The 8,320-nt window shown below is 37.1% G+C and overlaps 1 long non-coding RNA gene across 1 annotated transcript; it reads left to right on the top strand.

Moving 5' to 3' along the window:
* Positions 1-738: 738 nt before the first annotated feature.
* On the top strand, positions 739-6,638 carry LOC124387667. Its single transcript, XR_006926205.1, has 3 exons — positions 739-974; positions 3,444-3,572; positions 6,201-6,638. It is a non-coding gene; the product is annotated as an uncharacterized LOC124387667 (long non-coding RNA).
* The last annotated feature ends 1,682 nt before the right edge of the window (positions 6,639-8,320 follow it).

Raw genomic sequence — 8,320 nt, 5'->3', positions numbered from 1 at the left:
CAACCAGGCCACTTGATACACACCCCTCCCAAATGAATAGTCACAACAACGACAGTATTCTGAACAAATATTTTATTATATTTAACATCAAAACATTGAAACCTAACATATACACTTGTACAAACAACTCTATAAAATACCTCGTCAGTTCAGCAATTAAAATAAAAGCAAAAATAAAATAAGTAGAAGTTCCATACTGTGTCTTTACTGAAGCCTTTTGTTCTTCCTCCTAAAAAAAACTGATTATTAAAAAGTTTTAATAGACTATAATGAAAAAGAGAAGAAAAGAGAAGCACTGGTTTAAGTGCATGCTGGTTTCATTTTTTTGGCCGTCGTCCGTTTTTTCAGACACGTACAAGTGTAGTTTTTTTTATTTCACCACCCGTTTGCATTAAAGGACACCGATAGCACGTGAATGCATCGATTGATCATTAAGTCTACATGTGACCGTGGCTAAATTTAAGAAGAATATAATATTTGTTTATTGATATATATGTATGTTCTCACTTACCAACTCTGCTGACTTTCCCGGGTTCAGCGCGAGCGGCTGTTTCCGAGCAACACCGCGTCCGCCCACTTTTTCAACAGACACTTCCTGGAGTATTTTCATTCACTTTTCCTCGTTGGAGATTTGTTACTAAAAGCGTTATAAGCCTTGAATCATAACAACCAGCTACAACTTGAATTACAACATGTAAAATATTCAAACTGAAATACAAATATCTGAAAATTTGTCATAAAGGCAATACGAGACTGTGTGTGTGTGTGTGTGTGTGTCACGGCTAACTGGGTAAATAAAACTACAATCCCATGAAGCATTGCAAATTATAATTGCGCCTTTTGGCCAACTTTGCTCTGATAGGCCAATTTCGCATTTCCAGGTTTTTTAAATCATGATTGGTGCACGCTGGGTAAAAGTTATTCCGGTAAAAATGTATATAATGTTCTATCTCTTAAAAAGACCACAAAGACAGGTAAACTTTGCTTAAGAAAATAATTTAATTTATAATAAAACAAATTTTCTTTTGTGGGGTCTGAGTCAAAATACCCAAATATAACATTTCTCATTTGTAATGAAAATTCTGGCAAAATCTTCAATTTAACAAAAACACCAATATCATACCAAAATTCACCTTTACTATTTCACCTTTACTATTATTATACAGTGTGACAAAATTATGGTATACTGATGTGCGCATGCCCAGTAGTTTTAGATTTAGCTATGGATTAAATATAATGAAAATGTTTAGACTGTCTTAATTGGTGGTTTGTTGGTCTACAAGTTAAAATTAATCGCAAAAACCTTAGAAACTGAAATCAAACAATTACAGCTGATTTTCATAATTCAGAAATATAAATCTTTATGATTGCCTGAATTAACTTGAAGGCATGAGACAGAGAAAGATGGAAATATCTTTGTAAATTAAAACATTGGGATTTTACTCAAAGGTATTTGAAATGGATTTTAAATATGTTTTAAGATCGGCCATACGTATGTGGCCCACATATGTATACTTGACATCTGGGCCGAATACTACAAATGACATCTGGCCCATGTCTTGTGAGCCGCATTAAAATCGGTACCACCTCTGCCAAACCTGGGCCATGTTTCGCCCACATGCTGTATGCCAGTGCTGGATGAATGCCAGCTGTGCCAGATGAATGCCAAGTCTGGGCCAAATTTGTTTGCTGACTGGGCTGTGCCTAACTCCATCTCTATGTATTCTTCTTGAGAAAGGAAAGACCAGCTGAGAGTAACTATTATGGAAATCAAAGGTTGTTGGCCATTAAGGTTGCATATAAAGAATGCTGTTGTTAGCTCAAGCGAAAAAAACACCTGTTAATTTTAACTCACTGATCTCCCAAACCTAAAGCATATCAACCACTTTATATAAAAAATATGATATACCTTTCCCATAGATCTAGGAGTACAAAAGCCAAATCTTCACACAACAAAGCCTATGTAAAAAATGGAAAACATCATTTGAGCACAAAGAGACTTATGTGTGAGACTGTAATCGTGTGTGTTCACACCTCGCTCAGTTGTAGACACTCAGGCATCCAGCGAGCAAGGTTGGTAGAAAATAGATTTCTAGTAGCAATATTTAAATAAAAATATTGCACACGTTTTTAAAAGCTTCTTCTATCTGTACCTAAGACAGTATAATAAGACACCCCAGGTCCCTTTTTCCATTCCACATTGATCATTTCATATTGTTTCCGATCAAAGGAACGAAATGAACTAAATGAGTAAATTAATAATATTTTGCCATTATGGTTAATACAGCTGACTGTCAACACATTCTATAAATGGAAAAGCATGCAGTGATGTATCAGAACTGGCAAAAAGATCTTTTTTACAATTTGAACCCCTGCAAATCTTGTTTTGTTTTGCATTTCTGTTGATGTCCCATCCTGTAACTGGTCTTTTCACTAAAATGCACCCTTTTTTTAACCTTTGAATTTTCTATCAGACTGTTAGTTTGTTTATCTGCCCCCTTAAGCTTATATAAAATACAATTTTCCTATTCCTGATTTAAAATCTTCAACCGCTCAGTGGATACTTGTTTCTCCCTTATGGATTATGCTAATTACTTATTATGTTGACAACTGGTGCTCTGACCACACACAATGACCTTTGATGACGATTTGTGGATTACATGCAAATTGAGGATTAAGTGTTTGCACGCTTGTGTCCTAGCTCTAATCAGTCTTAGGCAATGAGTTTTAGAGGACATCCAGTATAAATAGTTCCTTATGATATTTTAAGATAATTGTCTCATTATTTTATGTTTTATTTGATCATTTTGGTCTTGAAGTGTGGCAAATATTTGAAAACCTCTTGAACTAAAAAGCAGAATGACAACAAATCTGTAACTGGAAGCCTCACAATTGAAAGTGATGTGCTTTACATTTTCCATTGAAACCTATACTTTTTTCTATTGTTTTATTGCCTTCAACACAGGTGTTCTAATGACACTGAAAAACACTTACAACCAACTTAAAGACTGCAGAGCCGATAAAAGAAAATGCTAAACAGTGGAGTATAAATCATGAATATGCAAGATGACTTTCAAGAATAATGAATGGATGTCGATGAAACATTAGTTTGGTTAAAAGCTTTGTTGCAATTAATTATATGTATCTTACTGTTCTTCCTTTTCTTGTTATACACTTTCTAATTATTATTATTATTATTATTGATATTATTATTCTTATTTTTTTATAATTATTTTTAAGTTAAAGCATTATCTATTTCTGTAGATTGGTTTTGATCAATCTTACCTGTGATTGACCATATGGTGTTACATCCATTTAAATTAATCATCTGCAAAGAGTAACCCAAATGCTGAGAGAGATGCCCTGAGTTCCAATGTGGCTCAGCTTCTACTGAAAGCACAGATGTCCAGGAGTGGCTGTAACTAATCACCAATTAAATGCAGGTCTTCAGTAAGACCAAGGCCACGGACCTGCTATCGCATAATCCCAGGGACCAGGGAAGGATTATGAGACAATGGCCCCTTGGGACAGATACACAAAAGGAACCCATCAGCCATGTCCCTCTCACTCAGGTACATGGTGTTCTCCCTGAAAGGATAAACAAAGCACACATAACTAAACTTTCAACCTGCCTTCACTTCATCCTGAGCTGCTGCTCGACTGTCACATCTTGACATCACAACAGATATCATATTTCACACATTTAATTGACCACATTGGAAGTGCGGAATTGTGGGTTATTGTGTATTCCTCTAAGGCAAATCTAATAGACCATTTAGAGATTTTATTGGAACCATTTAATGTATGTTCTGGTTGGATTTCATTCAGAATTGAAGGTTCCACATTGAATGGCATCAATGACAGAAGATTCGGACCACACTCTATATACTCTATATACACATACTCTATATCTCTCTATAGAGAACTAAAACAATAAGAAAGAAAGAAGAGAGAAAATAGTCACATATATATGTCACATATACATTACAGTAGAGTAAAATTATTTTTTTGCTTTTTTCTGCATGTTTGGAAGCTGAGGCCAGAGCGCAAAGTCAGCCATGATACAGTGCCACTGGAGCAGAGAGAGTTAGGGGCCTTGCTCAAGGGCCCACTAGTGCTAGCTTTGTGGCGCTGGGGCTTGAGCCCCAGAGGCCTAACCACTAAGCTAAATACAAAGCTTAAATTTGTAATGATGGATTAATTCTTGTTACATATTCAACATTATTGTGTAGGCCTTTTTTATTGTGTAGAGACTTCTGGACCTTTGAATTTTTACTCATTAAGTCATTACTGATACATATACTAATCCACCCTTGCCTGGGACTAAGCCATAGAACCTCCCATGCAAGTGATTTGTGAAGGCAGAGACATGCAAGTTCAATTTAACTACTGTCTCTATCTATCTGATATATTATCCCCTGAGAGGTGTAGGCATGGATTGGTGTAAGGTGAAAGCAATGTATGTATACAATCATGCAGTTTACCAATCAGCCATTCATGTGGCAGCAGAACAATACATAATATCATGCAGATACAAGTCAGGAGCTTGATTTAATCTTCCCATCAATCATCAGAATTTTTTTTACTGTAACCATGGCATACTTGTTTCAGAATCTGCTGATCTCCAGGGAATTTCACACAAAACTCTCAATAGATTTTACACAGACACAGAATTTAATTTCAACACTAAAGTAAATAACAGCTCAGTGCCCCATTGCAGTTTTCAAACTGGAGGTGTTTGTGGGACAGGGACCTCAGATGGTAGAGAGGTACATTTGTGTAGTGTTCACAAGCATCTGTCACTAGTATAAAAATTCCTTAAATGCAAAATTGGCTCAGCAACAAAATAAATAAATAATAATGTTAATTGAATCATGCTTTTTTACAGTTACAGAATTTTGCCTATGCAAGTTTTTAAGTGCCTTAGGTCTATAAGTTTTGAAAAGATTAATATTGCGCTGCTTGCATTTCATCTGTTCAATGCACCACTAATGTCTATTACAGCTAAAATTAGTATCCGGATACCCCATAGGCATGAAGCAAACAAATTTTCTCTTCTAATTACTATCATAGGATGAATCACAAAAAAGCTATTTTGGTTGTGTGTTATTCAAAATATTAAAAGCTAATCAAATCAAATCACTTTATTTTACATTTTTTGTATTTAAAAATGTTAATAAAATGTAAAACAAAGTAAAATCAGGTTGTGTGGTAACCTAAGGTGCAGTCAGCAGTTAAATTCATCCCAGAGATGTTCAATAGGATTGAGTTCAGAGATCTAAAGCAGGCCACTCAAGATCTTCCACTCCAACCTATATCTCTTTAAGGAACTGGCTTTGTGCTCAGGAGAATCGTCATGCTGGAACAGGTTTGGGTCTCCTAGTTCAAGTGAAGGAACTCCAATTATACTGTATCCAGTATAATTGGATGACATCCATTACAATTGTGTGCCTCCAGGTTTGTGGAAACAGTTTGTGAAAGAACCACAAATGGCTGGAAAAGTCATACATGCAATGCATATATAGATGTCTATCAATCTTCTTCTTCTTTTGGCTGCTCCTATTAGGGGTCGCCACAGCAGATCATCCGTCCCCATACTACTCTGTCCTCTACATCTGCCTATTTCAAACCAACTACCTGTATGTGTTCCCTCACCACATCTATAAACCTCCTCTTTGGTCTTCCTCTTTTCCTCCTTCTTGGTGGCTCCATCCTCAGCATTCTCCTACCGATATACCCCATGTCCCTCCTCTGCACATGTCCAAACCATCTCACATGGGCCTCTCTTACTTTGTCCCCATCCTCGTCACTCCCAATAAAAATCTTCAACTCTGCTACCTCCAGCTCCACCTAAGCCAGACAACATCGCAGGTCTCACCACAAGTCCTATAAACTTTCCCTTTCACTTTTGCAGATACCCTTCTATCACAAATCACCCCTGCCCTCTTCTCCAGCCACTCCACCCTGCCTGCACTATTTTCTTCACTTCTCTAACACACTCTCCATTACTTTGCACTGTTGACCGCGGGTAACTAAACTCCACCACAAAATTGTAAACAGAATTACAGAAAAAGAGGTTGAAAGGGTGGCAGGGATTGGTTATATAAAGGAATAATTTAAAAATAAGGCAGTGATGTAATGTTATTGAATTAATTTTTTTGTTTTGTTTTGTTTTGTTTTGTTTTTTGTTTTTTTTACAGGCATGCAGGATGGCCATGATGTTGATGGGCCCAGTCAAGGAGGTCAATAAATGTTTATTTGGTTCCTGTTGCCAAGGTTGCTGTGGTGTTATTTTTGTTTATTTCCTTTGCACAGCTAAGTTAACATGGTCAGGTTTTTTTTTTGCTGCCATTGTTAGATTGGTAATGTGATGTAATAAAGAAATGTTTTGGAAATGTTATAAGGTACTGGATTTTCAATGCAAATATTAATGAATATATAAAGTACAACCTATATCTTTAAAAATCACCGGTTCTAACATTTTGTTTGCTTACATGCGGCAATGGTTAGGCTAACTTGTGGCACAAATTTGACAAAGAAGACTCAACCACCCAAATGCCAGCATTCCATGCAGTATGTGGGCCGGATCAAGATGATGGATCTGTGCCAAAATTTAAATAAATGTTGATCAGAATGTGGGTCAGTTCTTGTTTGTTTGTTTGTTTTATTCATGGCTGACAGTTGGCAGTCCTTTGTCTTACTTTTGGCCCAAATCTGGCAAACAGGATTGGACCACCCTGGTGCCATCATTCCACCCGGCATGTGGGCCAAAACAAGATGTTGGATCTGGGCCAAAATTAAAGTAAACGTGTGCGAGATTTGGGCCAGTTCTGGATGGTTTGTTTGATTCATGGATGACAGTATGCAGTTATTTGGCTTAATTTTGGCCCAAATTTGGCAAACAGGAGCGGACCGCAAAAATTACATAATTCAGTACAGTATGTGGGCCAGAACAAGGTGCTGAATCTGGGCCAAATCTGGTTGGTTTGTTTTATTCATGGCTGACAGTCGGTCATCCTTTGGCTTACTTGTGGCCCAAATCTGCCAAACAAGTGTGGACTGCCCAAGTGCCATCATTCAACTTGGTATTGGGCCAGATGAAAGTGCTAGGTGTGAGCCTGATCTGGGCCTCAGGAATTTTGCTATTTGGGAGAGATTTTATGCTTTTTTTGTCTTAGTCAATAAATCACGTCATGTGAAAGCATTTCTATAATTTATTTAAGTATAGATGCTTTTAAGTATATTTTAAGTATAAGTTGCTTAAAAATATATAAAAGTAATTTATAATCAGTAAACATGATTAAACACAACTTAATTCTACTGGGGGAAAAATAAACTAGTCTTTTTGAAGTGCGACCAATTATCTGATAACCTATTCATTTTGCTGGATTAATTTAGTGACACTATATCAAAAGATGCTTAGTATGTGCAATACAACAGCGAATGAATAATAATCAAAATTCAGAATTGCCATTTTTCTACCTTGAGTGCAGAAAAAAATCTGAATTGAAATAGGCTCAGACTAATGTCTAAAGGAAAGTTAAAAGATTACACTCACTTCCCAAAATACTACACATATTTTCATAAAACTACAAACGCCCAGTGTCATATACCCATTTGTAGATAATATATCATATATCATATATCATATAACCCAGCCATTAGGGTTGCACAAGCCAGTGCACTCTAAGTGCAGGTCCCAAACCCCTGACAAATAGGGAGGGTTTAGTTAGGAAGATACGCATCCAGAGTAAAACATGTGCCAAATCAGAAGCTGCAGGCACATAATCATCGAATCCCATATGAGACCTAAATAAGTGGTTTTCTGTAGAAAGATAAGAGAAACCACACTATTTTTGTCGTTCAGCCGAAACCCCAGCACCTTCATGTGAGCGAGAATGACATCTCGATTCCAAACTGCTGACTGCTCTGATCGAGCTAATATCAATCAATCGTCGAATATAGATTACGATGCGGATTCCCTGAAGTCTCTGTGCTGGGCAAGGCCAAATGGAAGATGCTGATATTGGTAAGCTTTAGCCCAAAAGCAAACCTCAGGAATGTCCAGTGAGAAGGGAGGATGGAACATAAAAGTATGCATCCTTTAGATCTACTGTGACAAACCAGTCCTTGGATCTGATCTGAGACACAACCTGCTTGAGGGTCAGCATTTTGAACCTGAATCTCATAAGTGAGCGGTTCAGCTGACATAGATCTAGGATAGGACGCAACCCACCATCCCCATTTTGGGAACTATGAAGTACCGGCTGTAGAACCCGGACTCTCTTTCTGATGGAGGAACCACCTCGAAGGCCTCCTT

This window comes from Silurus meridionalis, chromosome 6 (genome assembly GCF_014805685.1).
Source record: "Silurus meridionalis isolate SWU-2019-XX chromosome 6, ASM1480568v1, whole genome shotgun sequence".
Classification (NCBI taxonomy): domain Eukaryota; kingdom Metazoa; phylum Chordata; class Actinopteri; order Siluriformes; family Siluridae; genus Silurus; species Silurus meridionalis.
Note: the sequence above shows the minus strand (reverse complement) of the source record. Positions and strands in the feature narration are given on the sequence as shown.